Source organism: Temnothorax americanus, unplaced genomic scaffold, assembly GCF_048541705.1.
Source record: "Temnothorax americanus isolate GAGA-0224 unplaced genomic scaffold, ASM4854170v1 Scaffold10, whole genome shotgun sequence".
In the NCBI taxonomy this organism is placed as follows: Eukaryota; Metazoa; Arthropoda; class Insecta; order Hymenoptera; family Formicidae; genus Temnothorax; species Temnothorax americanus.
In genome coordinates this window covers 2,264,335-2,290,629 of record NW_027509231.1, presented here as the reverse complement: position 1 = coordinate 2,290,629, position 26,295 = coordinate 2,264,335, and the positions used below count along the sequence as shown (strand labels likewise).

The following is a 26,295-nucleotide window of genomic DNA, read 5'->3' as shown; positions in this document are numbered from 1 at the left end:
AATATTCTCCTGCAGTACAGTTATGTAATTACAGACTTTTTTCTCTTCTACGGGTCTGTTGTAAATTTAACTTATCCTCGACACTTGTCAGAGATACGCAGCGTTTGGAGAACGCGCCCGTTTTTTCTTCTCCGACAATTTAGAGAGCACGAAAAAGGATGATAATTACGAAAGATCCGTGTTTTCTTTGCGACGTGTAATGACATTGGTCCGGTTGTTACAGATACACAATATAGCGTTCGAATAAAATGTCTCGGCAACGGGTATAATATATCAGACTTTTACTATGTTCGCCGTCACGAGCATTACCCGATGCCCGCCGATAATTCACCGGTGCGTCATAAGCATCACTCGTGGCGGCCAGGCATGCATTTGCCTTAATATAACTTTCGCCGCAAATATCGGACAAGAAAAATGTCGTTGTACGAACGCGCCATTACTTTCGCGATATTAGACACGCGCGTAATTGAAATTTGTCAACGTGATTTCACGTACTGCTGCGCGACACATTGATTTCACATTAATTAATTATTTTGTTTAATTTTCACCTCTCATTAAATAAGGATAAATTCAGTTAATATTATATCGCCGTGCCAATTTGCCCTAGTCTGACACGTGCGTTTCATACATGATTAAACGCGTCATAAATGTACCTAAATTATTCATAAACATTATATTGGTCGCTCGTGAGAATTTAAACTGTGTAATCGAAAATGCGAAAATAAGCCCCTTTTAATCAATCATCAGAAAATACAGAAAACTTGAAACCACAGTTTGCAATAAATCGGATACGCCGATCCAAATATATCGGGCCTGATAAATGTAGTGTTAATAATAAACAAGTGAAAATATGACCGTACATGATACACGATCAGATCACAAGGGAAACGTTGTAATCGGACAGGACTGGATCCTGATTGCCTATAATAATATTTCAATTATGTGAAGTTATGTCCGAAAGTAACGGCGCGTGGTTTGCCAAGGCGAGAAATTGCGCTTAAAATTCAAAAATATTATTATAGGCAATCAAGATCTAGCCCTGACCGATTACGGTGTTTCCCTTTTAATTTGATTGTGTAATATTAATAATCGTTCTTAAAGTAACATTTGTTCTATCAGTGAACAAATAGTAACCGTATAATATATAAACAAAGGAAGAAAACAAAAGAGTAGTCGAAAAAAAGACTCGTTAAACTCAGTGATATTTAGCTTCAAACGGGAACCTTTGTGTTACATTCAAGCGTATGTACAGAGCCCAACCCCCAATTTGCTTTGGCTACAGATTTTACATCTAAACAAAGAGGCGGGAAGAACGATGTTCGTTTTAACGTCAAAGCATCGATATTTATCGTACAAACGGACGAAAATTAAGATTATAGGTGAATTAAAAGTTTTCAGAGAATATATAATAAACGTGTTTCACATTTAAAAGTTTAAATGTGGTTTTTAGCTAACAAATTTTTTAATTTGATCAGTCGAGTCTTTGTTCGTTAAACATGCATTTTAAATACATTCTAAAAAGAAAATCGGAAAACGCTAATCTTGTTACCGTATCGTTCGTATGCGTGATGTATATGTTCGCGCACTGTATATATGCATATACGTGCAACATGGCACGTCCATTGATTAAACCAGATTTAACAGGCGCTGTGTGTCGTGGCCTCAAAAAGCAGGTCAACCATTTCTTCCTTAACGAAAAAAACTACCGAAATTTATTTCACCGGTTAATGGACGTATGCAAATTTGCATTTTTGTAGTACACGAAATGCCACTGCTTTTAGCTCAAAACGTTGCGCAACTATTTTTAAAGTAATAAAAGCGACCTTACGTGATTAAACAGACCGAAATTCGCGAGCGCGAACTAACGAGTTCCTAATACCACGAAATCACGTCGGACGTAAAAATAATAGTTTTTTTTAAAATCACCTTTTTTTTAGCGCGGTGTATACAGCTGGCATACAATTGGTGTTACAATTGGACGGTACAATCGTTATGGACGAACCGCATAATGGTTCGCAGTTGGGCGCAGCTTAAAGTATCGTTAATTCAAAACAATTACGAGTTCCCGGCACGCTGCCTCTATGAAGTTGTCGAGCCGCTCCGGCTTACGTATATAGTTACATACGGAGTGCATTAAGTGCCGGTCATAATTTATAACCGAGCGCGTCCAAGACTTGTAATTCCAATCCCACGAGATTAGCCGTACACGTAATAAATGAACCACTTTTTACCGCGCGCGTAATTCTCTGATGCAGCGATACGCAGCGAGACGTCGCTACAACGCCACTAAGAAAAAAAATGTTAAATATACGTCATGCCAGCCGATCAGCTCGAATACAAGATTATCAAGTGGAGAAGTACGCTAATTCAAATTATTACGAGTATTTCTATTTGATGCGGAACTATGCAATTCGTTGGTCGAAATACCAATGTCTCGTAATATTCGACATGTATGGATCTCGATACATCAGATTATTTTTGGGCACACGATGCGTGAAGTTATTAAAGTCGCGCTGGCTTAGAACATCACGCAGGGTGCGTTAAGTGGTCGTTATGAATTAAATCGTCGTGTTCAAGAGCCGTTATTTCAATGGAACAAGGTTACCCGTACTAATGTGGCTATAGGTGCTGCGCTTTCTGAGTATTCGATACAACAGCGGCGATCAATAAATAAAACACATATAATTCTAACGCACATATTAAACGTTTATCTAAGAAAATAGATTATGATTTTAGTTAAAATATTCTTAATTGTGCATATATTTTATTTATATACTTAAGTTTATTGAACTTTTCCGTGCAAAAATCGCTTGGATTAATTATTTTTAGAATCTTAAATAGTTGACTCTGCAACGTCAGAAACTTTAATAGAATGTTTTTACGATTTAAATTTAGTGAGTTAGAACTTTATTTTTCCATCAGTGCCACGCCAGAGCTAATTACTGAATTTTGTTGGAAATTTGTATACCAAAGTGATATTAAGTTGATTATCTCTACATTATTGGACTTAATTTCTTAGGAATGCTTTGACATTGGATGATATTTTTATCCACATACAAAGCTTAAATTAAATATATATATATATATATATATATATATATATATATAAGTTTAACTTAATTTTTTAACGAATTCCACTAAACTCCGTAAATTATTAACGTAAGCATAAATAAATCCAGTCATATTCAAACTTAAAAAATAACGTATGCAAAGAATGATGTATTTAGCTCTTGTTTTAAAAGATATAAAGGCCCGTATTCTGAGCGCACTTTTATCAATAAATGCGCGCATTCAGAATATGGGCCAAAGTGTTCATATAAAATTGCAGCAATTTTTTTTTTACACTTTTTAACCTTTTTTTGTAGCAATTATATCGACACGAATTTATTTTATTTCGTTGTTGCGTGCTACCAATTTTCAAACAAACGTGATTGTGAGTTCAATTACTTTGGTTACCTTCCCCTGATACAAATGAAAGAGAGAGAGAGAAAGAGAGAGAATGAAGCAAGCGGCAATTGCGGAGATGTATATCTTGAATGTGTATAATATACACATTCATGGATGGAATCTTAACAGAATTTTCCTCCCTGCGTATTTCATAAACTATTTTATCAACTTCGTTTCAATGCAGCGTCCAGTTAACGTCCGAAAGGTTATCCTTTCCTACATCATTTTCCACATCCTCCACACGAACTATATAAACTTACGTTATATCATGATATACTATCAAAGTCCCCATCGTGCAGCGAGCTTTCGAGGTTTCTCTTTTCGTCCTTCATGAACTGCGTCCTACAGCCGTGCAATGAGCCAAGGGAAGAAGTCCAGATCTATAGGAGTAGAAAAATAATATCTATATTTGAGAAAAGCGGAAGGATGTAGAGAGAGAAAGAGGGAGAAAAAAAAAGAAAGAGAGAAGGTTCGCGGAAAAACATTGGAATAGTTTCGAGTGCGTCGTGTTTTATATAGCCAAATAAATCACATTTTTGTTTCTTTAATCTATGGCAAGGAGCCAATATATTGTATATATTGGCTCCTTGCCATAGATTAAAGAAACAAAAATGTGATTTATTTGGCTATATATATATATATATATATACATATATATATATATATATAGTTGCTATAAAGATAAAAATCAATGGTCAGGCAATAAGAAAGGATTGATACAATTATAAATCAAAATTTTAGAATTCTAAGTACCTGTTTTTAGATTTAGAATATCGTTTGTCAGTATTTTCAGAAAAAGAAGTGTCTAATGATTCTTTCCGTGAGACGCGATTCGTTATTATCGCGGAGTTGCGCCTGTATTTCGGGGCAGTCGCTCTAGAAAATAGCATGAAATAAGCTGTTCCTGTAAATGGTTCGTCTGTCACGCGTTGAGAGCGAGCAGAACGGCAAACTGCATCTGCGGCGTTTTCATTTGCAACCGCGTCGTAACGGCGAACGCAAAATCGCTGCCACGGCGGGCGTTATCTTAAAAAAAAAAGAAAAAAAAAGAAGGAACTTTCTTCCGCGCTTTCCGTTGAAAAGGCTTTCGGTGTAAGTTTTCGCGGCAGACAATAAACCACGGCCATTTTTCATTGTGCCGTTTGTATGGCGCATTGAGAGAGAGGTATTCACCGACGACATCGAAATTTATTTCCGGATTTATTCTTTAAACTTTTCGCATCTGTAATTAGCGTGGCTTAGAATTTATTGCGCAAGTAGCAGGTGTTTGCATCATAAGCAGCGAAATCGAGGAGATATTAAGGTGTAATCTCTCACGCCGGACGAGTTTTAACTTGGAAAAAAAAGAACGTCCTCAAATTCCATTTAAAAATTAATTTCCAGTAACAAACGGAGGCGCAAAATCGTCCCGAAATAAGGATTTTGCGCACGACAGCTCACGAAAGCGCCCGCTCGGTTACTTCGTGACGTGACTTCGCGGAGAATTTTCTTTCCAAAATTAATCTGAAGTTCAAAATGTCACGAGTCCCCGAGTCGCATGGCTTGTACGTCTTTCCGGCTGGCGGACGTACGGACGTGCCGGCGGAACGCGGATTAGTGTACATGTGCGAGCTGATAATAGTGTGCAAATATAATATAACGTCGCGACATTATATCGTATGATATGTGTCACAGCGCGCGGAACGAGCAGAATATCGTGGCCGTTCGTCTGTCGTCTGTCGTCGTTCCTTCAGAAATTCCCCCGTGTCTCGGTTCGCGACCCCGAACGAGAACGCGAACCCCTATCTTTGGTTATATAATCTCCGATTAATCACGCGCTTCCGTTTCCAAAAGTATCCGTTGCGATAGGGCGCGAGACAATCACGGTCCGTCGAAATGTTTATCCGTCGTTTTCGCGGCGCAATCTCGCGCCGCTTTGTGAGGGAGCGATCCGAATATCTCGGGAGCGAGACTTGTTCGCGCGGCCTCGGAAATTTCATAAAGCGCCCGGCGCTCTCCGTTCTCTTCCATTTATTTATGGAAATCCCCTTTCTCTAATGCGGCCCAGGAGATCTGAAACTTCGCTCGATCTCGCGCGCTTCGCCCGGTCGCGTATACGGGCGGGGGGGGGGAAGCCTATTTTTGCCTCTTGACGTGCGCCTTTCCACGCGGCCAATTTGACTAACGCTCTCGTTCAACGGCGGAAGACGACGACAAGGGCGGTAGATCGCGTCTGCATGGCGAGGCCGGAAAGCTTTCTTCCGCACATATCGTTTCCATTTCGTCGCGACGACGGGGTCACGTAAGCCGGTTACGCGAAAGTCTGCGTACTGAATATAAATTATAGCAATAGCGACTTAGAGACGGCTTATGGGCAAGCTGTTGCAGCGCAAAACGCCCGCGCCGCCCACCCCCTCTGCTTTGTACAGCGACGCATGCATTTGCACTTCCGAGGGATGGGAGGGGAAAGGGAGCGAACTTTCTCTTTCGGCCCATATCCCGTATCTGCAGAACTTCTGGGAACGAATCCTTCGTCTCGAGCAAACCCTTTGAAGTTTGAATACGTATTTCAACTCTGTTCGGTTAAATAACTGTGAATTGTCGTGTATTCTCTAAAGTTTACTTGAGCTTAAAACTCGTGAGTTCATGTAAAAATATGCACATCGCGGATCTCCATTATAAACTCGCGTATATATACAAATTTCACTTAAAACCTCCGGTCCTATCGATAATTCATCGGAAATTTCCGTCTCTGCATAAAGAGGAATAAGCTTCGACTCCGTGCTGTGTATTTAAAATAAGTCAGATGTGTAAATCCAGATGTTCCACGTAATGAAGGTGTCATTTATCTCAAAGGAAGGTACCTCCGCGATGATAAACGATCCTCTGTCACATGCTGGTACACACGATGAAACGTATAACAGACAGTTTCTCGTTAGTTAAACATCAAAACCCTTCGTCGCTTTTATTATTAATAAAGCCTTCGCGCGCGCGATACACATTCTCGCGCCATTCTATTCCCGCCATTCGCCTTTCCGGCTTGTCTATCAACCTGGAAGAAGGTTTTTACGACGCAGTCTCGAAAGGCGACGCTGGTAATCCGCTTCCGCTTCGGAGAGGCGCAGCCACTGAAAGAACGCCGTGGAAAATCGGCGCGTCGCGTCAGCAACCCGAAACTTTCGGGCGTACTCTTTACATCGCGGGCTTTCCAATTTTCCACCGCTATTAGCGATTAACATTAATTCCGTTGGAAATATACGGACTGAATGCAAAGCGACGCCGGGCACGCCGTCGCGGCCGGAATTACGGGCAAGCTGTTGCGGGCGTTGAATTGGTTCCAACAACGTGCCGGTGCACTCATAATTGCAAGCATGCCCCCGCGTTGGCAGTTTTCCACGAGGTGAAAAAAAACCGGCCTATTTGCTCTCTCTCTCTCTCTCTCTCTCTCTCTCTCTCTCTCTCTCTCTCTCTCTCTCTCTCTCTCTCTCTCTCTCTCCCCCCCTCTCTCTCTCTCTCTCTCTCTCTCTCCCTCTCTTTCCGTTAAAAAAAAGCAACGCGATATCGTTTTTTCAGTTTTGGGTATATAACAACGTTTTCCTTCGTCAAAGGGTGCATCAGCTGATATCGAAAATGATCGTGCGCGCGCAAAAGGGCACGGTCGCAATAAACCGTCTGTCCAAATGCAAACGTCAAAGAGGGATAAAGTTATGGCACTCTGTATTATATCGTATGAAAATGTCTGCTGATGTCAGATAATATAACGAATAATAACGGCAGCTGTGAAAATTATTGGCACTATCGGTGTATATATCGTATTTCACTGTCGAAGTCTACGACGCGACGACACGATCGGAGTATATCCATCATGATAGATTTAAGTTATTTCAATCTTTCAGAGATTACACTGACTAGTACGTTCACGGGGATTTACCTGGAATTGTACATCACAGCAGCAAAAACTCAAAAAGTCGCGATAAATCCTATGTTTAAACGTCTTATTATACTATTATAAGATAAACGGGCGTTTACGACTCATATTAAGATCCATATTTCGAACACAGAGTGACAACGTCGTCGTGTCTCGAGTTAGGCGGAAACTTGCATTTTCACGTCGTGTCACATGCATTTGTAACTGCATTCCAGGGAATTTTCCCCCATGAGAGAAGAAATCCGATCCTGTCCGCGCGCCATTTTGCGGAGTTCTTTAGACCTTCAACGGTTTAGCATGTTATTAAGTACGCGTGTCGCGTATTACAGGAGGCATAAACGCGACAATCTTACGAAATTCGAGTGGCTTAATATAGCAAGTATATTCTATTGAAACCCGTTACTTTCCTTTAATTTTAAATGGATTTTTATTGTCAGAATTTTAATATTTAAAACTTGGTTCTCAAGAAAAGATTTAAATTGTGTTAAGAGTGAGAAAACTGAAGCAAACACGTGAAACTTTTCTGCGGCACAGAAAGAGACGACCAATGTATGAACGAATATATAATTTCGTATTCTATTACGTCATTTTTGTACAAGTTTTAAAATCGTAGAAATACGATCCGTAAGATAGTCATCTGCAAAATATAATTTTTAAAAATCGTATTTCAATTTTAATTTAAAATTGAAATGTGTAATTAGATATTTTTATTCTAGAAGTAAAACTAGTCTTCTATAGGTCTAATATAAAAAAATACATGTTTTAATGTAACTTTTGCTAAGTATAATTTTTATATTTTAATACGATTGGTTCCAAATAGTATTTAATGTATCAATAAATTTCCATGCAGCATTTATTGATACTAATACAGGATTATCTATATATTAGGGCTAATATATAGTATCCTTCTGCATATTAGTTTAACATAAAGTATTACAGAATTACTGGATTACGGTATTACGACCACCATATTGAGACAGCGAAAGTTTCTAATTTCGACCAACTTGATGTTCCCAATTTCGTCCTTCGAATTCGCCGTAACTTGTTCCTTGGTTCCATCAAGTGTGGTATACACACCCGCACAAATCAAATTCCGATCGAATACATTTACCCGAATCAAACTCTGATTAAATGCGTTTGCAATTTAAGTGGCTAAACCTGCTCTACTTAACTTGCTATATGAGTTACAGAGTTACACTCATATACTATATAACTATTTTAACGTATAACATTTCTCACAACAACGTATTCCGTTTCATCCTCAGATTTTGTCGATTGACACCAGACAGCGAAATCTCTATGGATTTCTTTCTTTCTTTCAGTCTCGCTTTTTCAGAAAAGGTCAGATAAAACCAGAAATATTTTAGGATGCAATGTTTTGAGAGTTTGTCACTTTGTATTTTCCGTAATAAAAAAAATGTCAAACTCCTGTGATGTATCGGCGAATACAGACTTCAGTTAATACTTTACGAATATAAAAAATATTGTGTCATATATATATCTTTTATAATTATTATTTTACACCTAATATTTGAATAAAGTACAACAATAACGTATCAGTATTTTCTTTCTCAGAAATAAGATTAAAAATTAGAGTTCTATGTAATTAATAATTTTGTGGGAAATATAATTATTATATTACACATAAAAATTATTTAGATAAAATATGCCCTTTTACGCGATTATTTTCTTCGGAGTTTCTATGCATGCCAATTAATATTTTTGCAAGAAATATCGTTGTCTTATCGGCCTTACAGAACTCGAATCCTACATGCTGCGGTGCGTTTTGTACACCGGTTCGCGATTAATCCTCTGGATTTACCCGTTCGAAGTTCGCCAAAAATATCCTCTCTCTCTACTACATAGATTCACGATACATTTACCCGGTCGAGCGAGCAAACGGATTAACATAAATTCTGTTTAAAAAGCATACGGCGAGCGTAAAGCAGCCGCGTTGCGTTCGTCCTTATGTAGAAGCTACCGCGACAACGCGTTCCTCCGTGAAATGGATACAACGGCCACCCCGATGTAACGCTCCGATGCATCGCCGCGGCCGCCGCGTCCGCGGGGTTCCCTTTTCGAGCCCGTGGAAAGGAATCCAATGTTTCCGTGCCACCGGGCGGAAATGCCCGCTTTTCTTTGTAGACCGGCGATTTACGATCGATCGCGGGATTGCGAGAAGATTTATTAGAGGACCTCCTCCCCGGTCGCGCGCGACTTTGGACCCCGTCTCGACGCGTGTTCGCCGCGTTTGAATAAAAGCCCATGCCGCGATGAATCGATTGTCCGGAGACGGCGCGGCGGTATATTTCACATAAAATATATCTTCACAATTACACTTACGATAACACAATCGTCGTCTCAATATTGTCGTACGATGTTCAATTTATAAGCCGTAGGCGACACGTCCGTTGTTTTTCAAACCTCGTTATATGCTTTTACGTTATGCTTTTATGTGCCATGCAATTTCGGTAAATACCGTTACATCAGAATCCTTTATGCAGTACGCCATGGATATTTTCTAGCTGATAAAGACTATAATTATCGCGCGCATTACGTGGGAGGGAATTACGCCGTGCATACCTTGAGACCTTGAGTCGAGGTCGTTCAATGGATAGATATCGAGGACTGCTGGATTGCGCGCGATCTGTTCGTCGTAACTATCTGCTCCGAACAAAGCGGGATACCGGGCGATTACTGCGAAATCTATTTTAAATTCGCTTTTAAAGCCGAGGAGAATCCAGGCAGTGGCTTTTCCCCGAGATTTATGACCGTCAGAGATCAGAGGAGATCTACACTTTCGCGGATGTCTTCATTGGCGAGAGATTTTTTTTATCGGCCGTCTCTAAAGATAACTTTTTATGTATATACGCTAATTATAATGTGGCAATAAAACGTGAATATGTAAACGTGGTCCTGAAAATCTTGTCAAAATTGATAATCTCACATGTTTGTGCGAATAGTTAAATGCACGTACTTTTAATAACGACTGATATCTCTTTGACACTATTATTGCAATATCCAATTCAATATTCAATTCAATATCTATAAACCGTAACAGTCCGTACGTTACGCCCGTAACAATTAAAGCAAATCTAACTTAATCTAACATTTAATATAGTATTGCGTAGCATGTTATTTGATTATTCAATAATCAAATATGTTAGCGCGATTATTTGATAATTAATAACTACATGATAAGATTGCTTGAACATTTACAATTATACGGCAACCAATATCAATATAAATTCATAATAATTTTAAAAAGAACAACGAAAATATGACTTTGTATTTCATAATTTCGAGACACGATGTTTCTGGTGAGATATTTTAAAAGCTTGTACGCGCGCAAAAGTTTTGTTAGGTAATAATATGTTCAGCGGGCAAGAACAAAAGCGCTCTATTGAATGAACTTTTATTTCCCGCGCCATTTGATACCCCGCAGAAATAGTAGGTGTGCGTCACCGATCAGTTTGATGGACTCTTACATAATATGTATTGGATGAATGATCGATCGCGCGGTAGCTGTCGAGTAGGAATCGAGGTCAGGAAGATGCTGCGAATATAAAACGATAGCAAATGTTCCGTAAAACTTCTGATTAGTCGTCCCGATGGCGTGCTTTCCGCGCACGCACAGAAAGAACGTTGAACAGGTAATTCACGGAGGCTAACGCGTTATACGTACGTAAGAGAAATGAGGTTGACGTGAAATGAAACGTGACGTAAAAAAAAAGCGAGAACTCTAACATTTGATTAACTTTTACTGCGAGACGGTATAAGTTTTGATCAAATTTCCTATAGCAGCACGAAAACGAGAAGGCTGCAGCTTCTTCTTCTTCTTCTTCTTCTTGCATCTTGATTGACTATCTGGTTATCGTCGATTCCAATTTGTGTCTCACTAAAAAGTGTATATAACTAGAAAATGTAAAGTTATAAGATATATTTAATATGATTAAATCTTCATGTTTCGCAGCAGTTTACGAGGTTTACTAGAAGTGGAATAGATATTCGCATTTTTCGTGTCAAGAATCGCGCAACATTTTATCTACTTTATGCGCGAAATCAAAATTTCAGCAAAACCGGGCAATCCTATTGTTTTCCACCCGGTTAGATTCCATGAAGAATTGATGGGGACCTCCTCTCCGACAAAAGTGGGATAAGTTAGAAGATGGTATTTCGCATCGATTCCCTCGCGAGAGAGAGAGGGAGAGATTGAGAGAAAAAGAAAATCTTTTACGTATAACAAGAAGCTAACAATAAGTTAAAATGCTATATATACCTCTAGGTATATTATATAATTAATCAAATTATATAATTTTTAAATGTCTTTAATCTTACAAATTTAATTATAAATTTTTTCTATAATTAATAATAATTTTGATAACTTTGATATAAATTTCAGACTATAATTGCATATTTTTCTCTTGCTGCCGTTGCGCGAAGAAATTACGTAATCGGTTTGTCTGCAAGTGTATAAACCGCTTTTTCTCTCGCGCGGTTGAAGCCGCGTAGAAAGATCTGACGAGTCAATTCACGACCAGAGACGTCGATTCGATGGTACAGAAACGAGCTCGCGATCCGTCGCAAGACCCGCACTTCGTCCGTATCTCTCTTACGTTAAGAAAGAAAGTTTTTCAACGTTTTCCAGGCAGCGGTTAACTTGCTGCTGCGACAGGGTAAGAAACGTCCCCCTTTTTATCCCTAGCTCTCCATGCGGAGAGAACGGCAGCGCAAAGCCCCTGCGATTCTTTCCCGATCGATCACGATCGACCCGGAAGTCCTACAGATGAACGGGCATTTGCTTTTTGTTTCATCATCGTTTTAACACGCTCGTTAACCGTCGTGAAGTCGGGTGTGGTAGTGGACGGTAGTGTGGCGTATGGAATTTATTTAGCGCTTGGGAAAAGCCTATCAGGTTATCCATTGGGTAAGCCTTACGGATAACACGTGGAAATTTACGTAAAAATGATTTGCAATAAAAATGTTAAGAATGTATTAACAATAGAGATTACATATACTTCAAGAAAGGGTTAGTGTAAAGACTGCGTTAATAATTTTGAAAAATTAATTTATCAACTTCTTAAAATTTGAACCAACGTATTAATCAGTATATTTAGTGTTAATCAATAAGAAGAATCACAATGCTAGATAAAGTAATATAATCGAAAATAAATTATTACGTCTTAATGTTAATAAGCGAAAATCTCAATATAGATCACAAATTTTGCTAAAAATACTTCTCGTACTTTGGTAGATATTTATTTTTAGTTCTTAGTGAGAAAGCACAAGATATGTGTGAGTTTAAAAAAAAACACATGAAGAGTATTTAAAATTTTTAACCAAGAGAAATTACGCCTTCGCCAGAGTAATAACAATATCAGAGATCGTATCGAATCGCGCATCGGAATCTTCTCCTACGCAAGTATAGAGTGGCATTAATAAGGGCGTAAGCGCACAAACAAAGCGCCTTCGTCGGTTCGTCGTGGACAATGCATTTAAGATTCATCTCGAGACAACGGGGGATATCCGAGGCATGAGTATTAAAAAATTTGGTCATTTCGGCAAGTACCCAGATTAATCAACGGAAATCCGGTTTCTCGCGCTGTTCAAATTCGTGCAACGGTGAAAGTCACGGAGAAAGTTAATAATTTGAGGAACATCATATGACATGGTTATCGTGTACTTTTTAGCACGTTTTAGTATGTCCAATGTGCGTATGTCGGTTATTTTTTCCCATCACGGTTGGAATGTGATTTGGTCAATGTTTAAATAAATAAAAAATAATCGATTAAAACGACGAATACTTTAATTGTTGTAAGTCTTTTCGAATGCTTATTCATAAATTATTGGCGGATGAAGCCTTAAAGATTGCGTAGAAGTTGCTCCTTAATTTTTGCTAACAATTTCCTAATATTTGCGTTAAAGGAGTAAACTTTAGTTAAAGTAGGAAGTCTTTTTCGAATTTCATTGGTGATGTTTCCCCAATTTTTAAATTCGTATTAAAGAGAAAATTGATCACCGATATTGTACACGTCTGTCTGCTCAAAATTCAAATTTGGAAGAAATTATATTGCGTATTATAGATCACGAAGAATATAATATTTGCGACAGAAGGTCCAACTGTTAATTTCAAACCCTTCACTCAATGCCAAATGCAAACAAAGTCGGTATTAAATTTCTGAAGCAATACCAGATGAATCGATTTCGGAGCAAAAATCGTAGTTTTCGAAATTACTTATCGAATAAAATTAATAAAAAACTTAGACATTAAATTTCTCAAAAGAAAACTGAAATTAAAAGTTTCAGAAAAATCCACTCAAAAATGATTTTAAAAAAAAATCTAAAAATTGGACATAGATTTGATGAAAAATTCCAGAAAAATTGAATAAAACTTAATTAATTCGACTTACACGACTATATTTAAAAAAAAATCCCTCGAGATCCAATTGCCTGTAACATATTAACTTACAAATCGGAAAATTGATGAAGCCCAAATGCAACTGTCATAAAAATAAATGATTATTCTTCATGATTCTTCATTGATTGGTTATTGTTTTTCTTTTAATCGTAAATAAGTAGCGTTACACTTGAATCATAAATATATTTGGGCGATTAATATTATGAAGGTATAATATATTTTATTGTTATACACTCAATTTTAATGTATTTAATAATCAACCCCTTTCAGTTAATGAAACGCATATTTTTATTTTATTTTATATATATTTGGTTTTATTATATATATATATATATATATATATATATATATATATATATATATAGAGAGAGAGAGAGAGAGAGAGAGAGAGAGAGAGAGACAGAGAGAGAGCATAAACTTTTTGTATATAAACCAAGGTATAAATATAAACATACGGAAGAAGAAAGATTCGATTAACGTCAACATCGAGGTGTTAACGAACCTGTAAGGGACGGCTCTTAGTTGGTAAGAAAAAAATCATCCGAGAAGCTACTGGACTAGGCTCTTTTAGCGCTGCTAGCGACGACGAGCTTATCGCTAGCTTACAAGAAATATATAGTAACTCCGACGTTAAGAATAACGATCGCCTATTGCATTGATGCTATTCTAACAGACTCATAAGACAAATTCCTTACTTTAGCGTCACCGATATCGAAAAAACAGAGCACAACGTCTATATAACGCTGAACGTTGTCTCGCTGATTTTAGAGTGAGTTACCCCTCGAGGCTATCCAGTATCATGATGCATGTACACATTTACGGATATACAACGTGAAATTTACGTGGATAAAAATGGTCGTGCGATTACGAGATTTAAAAATGTAATAATCCGATAATATGTGATTACAGTATACTTCAGATGGAAAGAAGGGTTAGTAGTGAGAGAGACTGGCGTTAATCAATTTTTGAAAAATTAATCTTATCGAAAACTTGCTTAAAATTTTTGAACCAGACGTATTTAATTCAGTACTTATTTATGTGTTTAATCAATATATATATATATATATAGTTTAAGAATAATATTTAATTTATAATCTGAAAATAAATTTTATTACGTCTTAATTTGTTAATACAGTCTGAAATTCTCAAAATTAAATAAATCAACAAATTTTTTGCTAAAAAAATTGAGCTCAGTTTATATTTTTGTAGCATATATTTTATTTTTTTTAGCTTCTTCTTAGTGAGATTAAAAGACCTTACAAATGTGTAACTCCGTGTGAGTTACATTAAAAAGAAAAAAAAACGTCACATTTGAAAAGGACGTTACATTTGAAAAGTTTTTTTAACTTCAAAGAGAAAAACTTTTACTGCAACCTAAATCGCCAGAAGTAATGAAAACAAATATGACAGAGAGATCACGAGAATCAGAATACGCGCATCCTGGGAATCTTTCCTTCCCTCCGCAAGTATATACAGAGGTGGCATTAATAAAGCGGTCGTAAGCGCATAATACACATAAGCCGCCTTCGTCGGTCTCGCTCGCGGTGGAACATTGCATTTCAAGATTGCATCCTCGAGACAACTCGGTGGTGGATATCCGAGGCATGAGGCTCATAAGAAATTTCGGCGTGACTTTCCGTGCCGTGCCCCGGTGTCTATATACGGACCGAAACTCCGAGCTTTCTCACGGCTGTTCAAGATTCCGTGACAACGGTGAAAACGTCGCACGCGAGAACGAGGGAAATATATTCCTGAGACCACACTTGTGACATCCCGGTCTGACGTTGTGACAACGTATGCTCGCAGATGTGCCGCGATCGTTATTTCATATATGCACACGCCTGTTCCGGAATGTGCATTTGCGCAATGTTTTAATAAAATGACAAAAAATGAAGTGATAAAACGATCGAATACGTTTTTGTGCTGTGTAAGCTCTTCTCGAAGGCGGTTATAAAATTCTTGTGCGGTGAAGCGTTAAAGAATTGGCGAGAAGTATGCTCCTTAATTTTTGGTAATTTCAATTTCCTTATACGTTAAAAGGAGAAACTTTAGTTTAAAAAAAGGAATCTTTTTCTCCGAGAATTTCACAAATTAGGAATGAGATTAAAAGTCCCCAAGTTTTTAAATTCGTATTTAAAGAGATAATATTTTGTATCACCGTATATTCGTGAAACACGTCTGTGCTGTCTCTATAACATTCGAATTTGAAGAAAGTTTGCTCATATTTGCCCGTCATTGTACGGATGCGACGAAGGAATATATGTATCTCTGCGACAGACAGGGTGCCGAGCTCGTTTGTATTCAAGATCCGCGTTGTCTGACCTGAAAAACAAAGCGAGCAAGTCGGCGACTATATTTCCTGAAGCAGAAGCACGCTATCGTGACATGCGTCTTGCCGCGACGCCAAAAAAAGAAATGCATACTTTCACAAACTGCTCAGAGAAGATTTCAGCTAGATGATGTCGCACACATAGCAATATTAATATATTTATGAAAGCGTTTGTTTGTTTGCCCTGATGAAATGTTGTTTTAAACCGCTGGTGTTTTTGTGCGTTGAAAGCACGCTCGTAACTCTTTGATCTGCAAAATATGTTTGTACTTTCACGAGAAAATCAATAATTCAGCGATATCGCTTAGAGAAATAATCATGTGATTTTGACGATGTTAATATTTAATGAAGCGTGCAATTACGTACTTTTTTATTTCAACCTTGAATCAGCAAAACTCCGAGAATAGAAGCGCGTGATAAAATTTTGAAAATAGAAATGTAACGTGCAAAAAATTTAGAAATAAAAATGTTAGGCTGTTGAAAACCGTGCTGAACAGAACTCTTTTCTGCGCGATACTTTGGGAAGAACGAATGTCTCGTACACTCATGTACTCCTCGCTATCCATCAATGTTTCGAAATATAAGAACGCTTTCACGTTTCGATAGAAATTGTCAACTGATGGAACGCGACGAGACGGTGAAATAAATTTGAAAATTGTCGATCGTAATGCCGGAGACGCGCGTGTACTGTGGAACACAATATGAAATACGTAATAGAAAGTACAGACTTTATTTGAGAGATACTGTCTTGCTAGATATCGCGGGAGCGCGCTTCCTCTCCACGGTTTAATTTATACTCGGCGACAATGCAACAGTTTCCGCCCCCCCCCCGCGGACTTTGTGTATAACGTAAATTTAGTTAAAAAAGTTCAACGGCAGATATGTTCGCGAGCAAATAAAATATAGTGGCTCGCGAAAGTAGCCGTACGGTTTCAATTTATAGATATGTACTAACGCGCAAATACTTTCACGAATCGCTGCAGTACCGCGCAAAGTATCTCGAAACTGCCCCGTGCGATCTAAATTCTGCATTGTTAATCAAGATAAAAAGTCTAATAATATATAAAGACTATTACTTTGTAATATAATAAAGTGAGGAATTATATTACTTTGATTTAGAAAGGCGAAGAAAGGCAATAATAAGCAAACTCAAGTATAAATGTTACTTTTAGAAACTTTTAAAGAACGAAGAAGATAAAAGATGCGAATAATGTAATAGATTATGTTAGTTCGTGCGATGCAATAAATGTTCGTCACATACACACACACATACAACACATGTTGACTAGAACTACCGAGAGGTTAATTTGGTTGACGCACGTGCACATACTAATAACGGAGTCATGCGTACACGCATGTATTTGTGGCGTGGATAAACAACCGACGGGCAGGAGGTTGAATAATTCCGCGCAAGAATAATTCCACGAGTTTGGAGAATCCGAGCTGAGAGAGTGCATTCGCGGAACGTTTCCCAAGCCGTACGAAAAGAGCGGCGAGCTTTTGACTGCGCGGATTAGCTGCGGTTTCGAGTCTCCGGTATTCCTACGCGCGACTTTTCGCTCGACTACCTCGTCAGTCAACGTCAAAACGAGGCTTCCCGCGGCGACACGAAATTCACGTATTTTTTCCCTTTCGAAAATGCCCGAGATTGGAACGTTTACTCGAGAAAGCGACACGTCGATGTATCGAGATGAGAAACGAATTTCTCAATTCTGGGGAATCTGAAAAAAATTAATCAAATCCTTCGGCACGCGGAATTTTATTTCAGATGGAAATAAGGAATTATTCTCTTGACGTTTTGCACGAGAGTCGCGAGAACCATCTCGCCCGTGGTGTTGGATACTAAAATCGTCGCTCCGCACGCTTTTCTCTTATGACTTCAATCCAATCTGCATGCATCACGTTGCGGTACATAACGTGCATGCCATGTACTTCGTGAAACTCCCATGTACTTCTATACACGATACCTTACCCTCTTTATTACTCGAACGGGCGTACACATCGGCATATGCGCGAACGCATATAATAGCGCCGAGTTAGCGTTTACGCATCGGTGAGCCGATACGAAATTTGAATAGCTCAAGGAAGTTTGAAGGAATCAGCCGATTAATACCGATAATAAAGCAAGGCGAGTGAAAGACTTGTTTCGGACGGTCAAAGTTAAAGACCGCGCAAAAAAGCAAATTAGATTCGTTATCATTTCTCCCTCTTATCATTCTTCTTCTTGTTTTAACGGTTGCCTTCATTTTTATCTGTTTTCAAATATTTCAGTAATATCGATTTCATATGCAAGTCCGTATTTTGGTTATTAATATATCGGAAAAGCACAGTTTCATAAAATTAAAAAAGAAAAATGTAAAAAAAAAAGAATTACGTTAAGAGAAAAAAGAGACAAAGAGAGAAGAAGCCACCAATTTTATAGTCTTGCCTCGGGCACTGGTGTACTAGCATATTCATGTCTAATATCGTAAACGTGAGAAATTGTAAAAATATTACTCCCTTCATATACTTTCGAAATCGCTTGTAAATGATATTCACCGACACGTAAAAAAATTTCAACCCTTCACAAAAGAAAAATTTTCAAAAAAATATTCCTTTTATTTTTTTTATAAACCGTCATATTAGTTTATAGTTTTTTGCAAATATGAAGATTCAATATATGTTTCGTTCTTATTTAAATATAAATTGAATAATTTAAATTCACTGTAAAAATGTCATTTCTAGTTAACAAAAAAAAATCAAATATTTTATTGTAGTACCCGATATTTGTAGTATTTAACGGCATTTAAATCGTTTCAATTTATGTGACGGTATTTAAAAATATTTCCTTTCCCCCGTACAGTAATGTCAGCGTAAAATTTTTCTCGTCGACGATAACTTTCGACCATTTTAACTGGCAATAACGACGTGGAATTTCATAAACGATCGTGTAATTGAAGTGCATTACTGTTGCATGAATAACGAACGCTGCGCAACCAAAATACACTATCGCAAAATGGATAATAGACGGCGATGCATACAATTTACCTTCCTAAAGAGAATATGCGATTTATTTTCACCGGAATTTTCTGCAAATCCCTTCCAAGTGGATATTGAATATGCTATTGAGATACAAAAGTATTATTGTTCATAGATCGGTAATAAATCTCGTTTAATTTTATATTACAAGAAATTTGCGCGGACTACAATTTTTATTGTTGAGATCTGTGTATTACATAATTAATTATAATATTGTTAGAAAATTCAATTAGAATAGGAATTGTTATATCGAGAGTTTCAAATTTAGATCAATTTAAATGTAGCTATCTGTAATAATTATTTGTTATAATCAGTTGCAGTGTTTCGCTTGACTTGAAGCTCTATATCAATTGAAATTATACTGAAACGTAAATTGCCTGATGCTATTGTCTATTTGCTGCAAAATCTTGCGGAATAACATCCTTTACCAGTTAGGTAAAATACGAATCGAGTAGTTCTTGCACCATGTACACTTGCAAGCTTACTTTAATTTCTTGGCAACTTTGAAAATTGAGAGTCGCTAGAAGGAAATTTAGACGAAAATGATTTAATCGCAACAGCCACAACTTAAATGGGTTTTCCTTATCGCGGGTGCAACTTTTACGACATCGGCAATTTAAGTAAGGTAACTAACAGTGATACAGCGTTTCATGAACCAACATGCAAATGGAGTGCATTTACTACCCAGGTGAAACCCGGAGAATAATGAACGCGCGGCTGACAGAAATGCAATATCGCGAAACAGATAATAAACGATCATATTAAGCCCAACATGCCATAATATTCTTTTGTCCGCTCCTGGAATTTTTATGCTTCTCCACGAATTATCAGTTAAAAATATTTCCCTTATTAAATTTTCGAGCGAATAAATTAAAATTAAATATCTCATATATATATATATATATATATATAAATATACAAAAATAAGATATGAATTATCGCGCGTACTAATTTATAAATTTGAATTTTAATTTAATCGTTAACATAATAATCATTAATTATAAATGTAATGCAAATTTATTTGTCGGCAGTTTTTATTTGCTTTCTTCGTAAATAATTATGATCGCACAGTGACATACGCAAAACTAGCCATTATTAACTACCTCGCGATGATGTTGAAATTTTCCCGTTATAATCTGTTCTGCGAAGCGATCCCACACCGTGCCAAATAACCGTTGGCAAATTACGTAGCAGCAAAACAAATTTCGGCCTTCTTTTTTCCATCTCGATTCTCCGATACATGCAGCGCGGCCCGCGAAACACGTAATTACTGTCGATAATTTAATGGCGCGTACGCTATTAGTGCCAGACGGTACGCTGATAAGCAAATCATGATGTGTGAACAACCGGCCGCGGCTCAGTTATTTGTTGAGCGAATTGTTCAATCGGGCCGTTTACGAAATTCATTAAAGAGGTAAACGCAATCGGATTTAGAACTGCTATTTTTTTCGGTCGGCCTTTTAGCCTCGATAGCACGATGGCCCGGTTTTTGTTTCATTACTCACGTACGGCCGTCCGATAAAGTCCGACTCGTAAAATGCGTCGATCGGCGGTTCGGATTCGTCGCTAAAACTGTCCTTCGTGGAAGGATAACGTCGTTGGACGTGAAGGGCGATGGCGTGTGACTAAGATATCGCGGAACGGTCAAGATTTTTCGTCTGCATCTTCTTTTTTGCAAGAACGATTTATCCCGAAACGCGGAGCTTCTTCGGAAAATGGTATATATTAATTTTAAAACGTGGTTTTTTATTCGACTCATTTAGAAAAATAAGTTCGTCTGTTTTTTTCAGAGTATAATTACAAATTAAAAGAAATCAGATAGTAAATTCTATATTTGCAGGAATTATATTATTATGGCAAAAGACATTATATTTAAACAGTATTTTGCAATTAATGAATTAGAACATACAAGATTTTATATTTGGCTTGTTTGAGATATTGAATATTAGTCTATCAGTGTGTAATCTAAAAAAATGTTTAATATATAATAATGTCTTTTGTACTGACAAGATTTTATTTTTGATTTTTGTTTGAGATATTTAATAGTCTATCAGTAATCTCTCTAAAAAAAAGTGTTTCATATTTCAATGCCTTCTCTATTGCAATGTATTGCGTATATGCGCTTCAACTATATACATACATCTTTTAATCGTATATGATATTTTATATCATTTTTATGTCGTATATATCTTATATCTTCACGTTCTGCCTTGCAAATGTAAATTTACTATTTTGCATCCGATATGCTTTTACAATCGAGCAACGCGCCGCGTGCATAAAAATGTAAGTGCGCTTTCCATAAGAGAAAAAGCGATGGGAGGAAAAACAGCAGTGCACAGAGAAAGCAATGCGTGATGACGCATGCAAAGGAAGGTTGATGACGACAAAAAGCTGCGGGCTTGCCGCAAAATTAAAAAATCGTGTCCGCGTCGGAGTCCTGGGAACTGTCCGTTATGCGTATAGCGAGATACAATGGGAGAGAGAGTCGTATCGAATCGCACGTGGTATCCGCATATTGTACACGCATAACCGCGTGCAAACCCGGGTCACCAGGGTGCAAGAATGGAGATGCGTTTTGGGCGGAGCGACCACACATTACAACGCCGAGGTCCCATTACACAATTATCTTAATAATGCCAGTTTATGTTACGCTTGAAACAATTAATTTCGATCCGACGTAAACAGCAATAATTGACCAATCGCGCTGTCCTTTGATATAATCCTGCCAATATCTGTACATTTTACACGTTCACGTTAAAATGCACGCGTATGAATTTTTCATACGTTGCGTGCAAGGGGGGGGACGTCATCGTGACACATTTTAAATATTCAAATGTAAAGTAATGCTACGTTACTCATGCTAACTTGTTTCGACGGCCCGTCAGATACACGCTTTCGAAGTTTGACACCGCTCGATCGTACATCGTGGGTAACATCATGAATAATATACAAGCATGTATCCGGTTGACATCAATAAAACCATAATTTCGTTGCTTTACAAAGCTTTAATTTGCAGATGCTGCCTACCAGAGTATAAACATATATTTTTAAATAATTACGTTTTACATTTGTATAATTATGTAATTTACTTTTCACGCGATCTCTTTACAGCGCGTGTCTTTATGCTGGGACAAACTAAATTAGACGAATTAAATTAGAGAACCTGCATGCTTGCGATAAAAATGCTGGCTGAGCCGTATGCTTTATAGACGTCGATAGAAGTTTTAATAGAAAAGAACTTCCCGCATAGGGGTTACCAGGAAAATTTGCATATCATAATTGAAAGGGCAGCCGGATGAAAGATAGATATTTATAATATGTTAAAATTATTATCGATTTTAAAATCCCATATTATTGGTCGCAAAAGTGGTTTAGTATTGCGTGTGAACGAATCACGCATTATTTAATTGATAAAAATGAATACATTTATTATTCAATATAAGAATTTCACAAATTGATTGTTCTACAAACTAATTTTTTCTTTCGACTAGAAACTTATGGATTATTTTTAAGGTAATTTTCTGTAAAAAAATTATTTTGTAAAATATTTTTTCATAATTTCTAATTTTCAGTGTTAAATATCTCTCTCTGTAAATAAAGATTAAATAAAGATAGATATAATTAAAGTTTTTTGGAATTATTCGATAACATTTTGTTATACCCAATTCCAATTTTGACATTCGTAAATTTGCGTAAGTTTGCGTAAATTTTGTTTAAATTAAAAACACAGTTGATTTAATCCTGTATATAGCAGAATGAAAAATAATAAAATATTTATGAGCATGACTAAATTTTCATAAAAATAGTGTCCCTTTTAGTTTCCTCATGTTCGTAAAGCTACGGAACATTTGTATAAAATATTTATGCTTTTAATTCATCACATCTCGCTGCAACGTTATTCTGTATTCATGTCGTAATGAAGCGCTATGCATTTCGAACATTGAAAAAAATGTGCGCATTTTAAGAACGTAGTAAAAATTTTATGCGTCAGCGGAGCGACCGTATAATAAATATCCATTTATATGGAAAAAGCATTGCAACTGACGGAAGCGCTAATGGCTAATGTGAAGGACTATTTTCTGCGCGATGTCACATGGTGCATAGGGTGGCAAATTTAATTGTGCGATCGGGCAATGGTGGATTTTCGAATGTAGCGATCCGCATTCCCGATTTAGATGATGTTAATGCTCCACTAATCCGCATCGATTACAATTCGCGCATTGCTCCGGATGTAAATGCACTTGTTCATTCACACACGGATAGTATCGGATCCGCGACAAAGACAATCAATCTTCGTTTGCTGTGTAATACCACGTTGTGATTTTCGACGTGGAATTTCGCTGGAAAATTCCTACGAAGGGATTCGACGGCTTTCTTTCACGCTCCCGTTCGCGGGAAGATTTACACAGGGATATCACCAACAATGGGAAACCTATCACACATAACGTAATTCCTAAAGAGTTCAAGGATCGTGTACCACATCGATTTACGAGAGCCTCAATTTTCCCTCAAGAGCTTTCTTGCGCGGCCTCTTGATCCGCGCCTGATGTAGGCACTCTACATCGTCTGCAAGCGGTTGGCAAATAAAAAGGCAATTGCGAAATATCCACGGTGTGCAAAAAGTATATCCCATAACTAACTCCCCCATAGACCATAAATATAAGGTCTTGCGTAACTTCTCGCTCCGCTGGTGCGGCCACGACCGCGAAAAGCTTATATAGAACCGTTATAAGCTTCGATCGCAATCGCACGTGTCCACGGAACCACATCCGAAAAATAAGATTGGGACATTCCCCGGAATAGCGCGTAACAATCATTTCTACAAACGGTTAAATATCCAAATAATTTGCAAAATCGAAAACAACAAAGCGTAATGTCATGAAATATTACGTGTATTAAGTAATATCACTAATATCACTTTTGACTTTCACTAAAAACCGTTATTTAAATCTCCATCGAGTAATTTAGATTAAATTTACTCCATGGAAATTAAATTATTAAATACATACTCGCTCTCTTTTCTATCCTTTTTCCCTGTTAACGGATAAATTTTATATATAATCGCTGCGGGAGTATCGGTTCCGTTATAATTTAATACGCGAATGCGATAATATACGATAAATTTGCTATTTTAGGAAAAAAAAAGGAGAGAAAATCGGAGGAATGCTCACGCGATGATCTTTTGTTACTCGGCGTTACGTTGGTAACCGCAATTCTCATCGATAGTCTACAGTTCGCGGCGGAGTCTCGCTTTTCGCGCGATTTGCATACGGGAATGCATTCGGGATATACGTCATCTACCCCGAGTAAAACATTCCCGGCGTGGATGAACGCCGGGAAGTGGATTGGGGGCGCGAGGAGCGGAGAAGGGTCGAGCGCGAGAATCTGGCGTGAAAAAGACCCGCGTACAAAAGGGATCGCAAAACGGCTCGGCCGTGAACGGAAATGCATTCTATATATTGTGACGTCAGGCCGAGAAGAGGAGCTCGCGGAAGCGCCGGGATAAATTCGTAGGTGAATCAACGAGCGATGCGGGAAGCGGGACGTTCGAGGAGGGAAGTTCGCGCGAGATGGAAGGTGTATCGATTGCGCGTCCTTTTTCTTTCTTTTTTTATTAGCTGGCTACCTTTCAACGTCAACGCCGCTTTAGTCTGCGAACGGCGAGGTTCGAGATAGTCGGAGTCATTTATACGACGCGTGCATGCGCGAGTTTTGACTGCACTCAGATTAAATCGATGAAGGTGTATAGTCGACGTCAGAATTCAAACACCTCTTGTCGCGTAATTATCGCGGATTTACTCCCGCGCGTAAATGAAGGCGAGATAATAATAATTAATGGAACGTTGATACGATACTCCTATTTTGTGTCCCGATTGCAATCAATTTACAATAAATTTGTCAAAATTGATGATTTTGAATGCCCTGTCTTCTGCTTTTACAATGTTTCGACATTTATTGTATTAAAAATATTGAACGATAGATATTCTCTATACTTTGTTTAAAATAAATGTGTGGAAACAAATATAAAATTGAAGAGCAGTTATATTTTATAATATCAACAAAGTACAATTTTTAAAGCAAAGATCTCTCACTTACAATTAGACATATATAAAGTTTTATATCAATACTGTAACAATATGTTAATAATCAGTGATTATTTATCGTAAAAAACGCGCGCAAAAAAATGCGCGCTTATTATGTATAAAAATTTTATTAGCATACTGATGTAATTATCAAAGTCTGTTCTAGTTGAAAATTTCTCGTAACTTTAAATTAGCTGTATTATAGTTAGATTGCATCGCTTTTACGTAGAATGTGCAAAAATTTGAGCGCTAATTGAGGGCCTCTTGAAAACCGTAGTCAATCAAACTTTGCTCGAATTGAGTTATATTTCGAATCGAGAATTATAATATGCAGCTTGATTTCATAGACATTTATTAGTAACGTATCCTTTATATTATTTTGTTCAATGCTAATCATTTTACGTAAATGTTTCAAAATTTTTACATCGCATTTCTTATGTCTTCCCTTCTTTAGATCTTCAGAAAACCGCGGTGGATACCGTTTATGCCTTTATAATTTAATATAAAGCGTGCGTTAATATAAAAAACCGGTTACGGGGGATGTATATTAACGAGCAAAACGTAATTACAGTTACGTTAAACTGCATGCACTCCGTAGCCGTTCATCTGACCGTGCAAAGGGTGCAAGAAAATGCATCGCGTGACCTACATACCCGACATACGCATGGCTTTCGTACCCACGTCACGTGCATCTGTACCTGGAGATGCATTTTTATCGATCAGAAGTCGTATTTCGCTCTTCGCTATCGAAATATTTATTTCAGAATAACCGCACTGCGTAAATAACTTCGACCCGAACGTAATAATTGCTGTCGATAGCAAACTTTTGCGCAAGTAAAATACAAATTTCAAGTTTTTATTTTATTTTTTAATTAAAGGATATAAATAGAAAGTGAGTTTTTCAGCTTTTGCTGTTCTGCTTTATTTTATTATATTAAATCCGTATAGATCTAGCTCTCTTGTATTTATTCTTCTTATTACTCTTTGATTAGCTATTATATTTTACTTCCACTTTTCCTCAAATGTTTATTGCACTGTCGTTCGCAGAAACCAACGTGTACATGGGTGTATGTGATGAATGTATATGAACGTC

The 26,295-nt window shown here is 37.5% G+C and overlaps 1 protein-coding gene and 1 long non-coding RNA gene across 2 annotated transcripts in view; one reads left to right on the top strand and one right to left on the bottom strand.

Moving 5' to 3' along the window:
* LOC143900178 (uncharacterized) overlaps positions 1 to 26,295 on the bottom strand; it is a 92,349-nt gene that overhangs the window by 26,304 nt on the left and 39,750 nt on the right. The window contains exon 2 of the long non-coding RNA XR_013257729.1: positions 3,708 to 3,827. This is a non-coding gene — a long non-coding RNA (uncharacterized LOC143900178). The remainder of the gene's footprint in view (positions 1 to 3,707; positions 3,828 to 26,295) is intronic.
* LOC143899999 (uncharacterized) overlaps positions 1 to 26,295 on the top strand; it is a 65,730-nt gene that overhangs the window by 2,002 nt on the left and 37,433 nt on the right. The gene's annotated exons all lie outside the window — the stretch shown is intronic.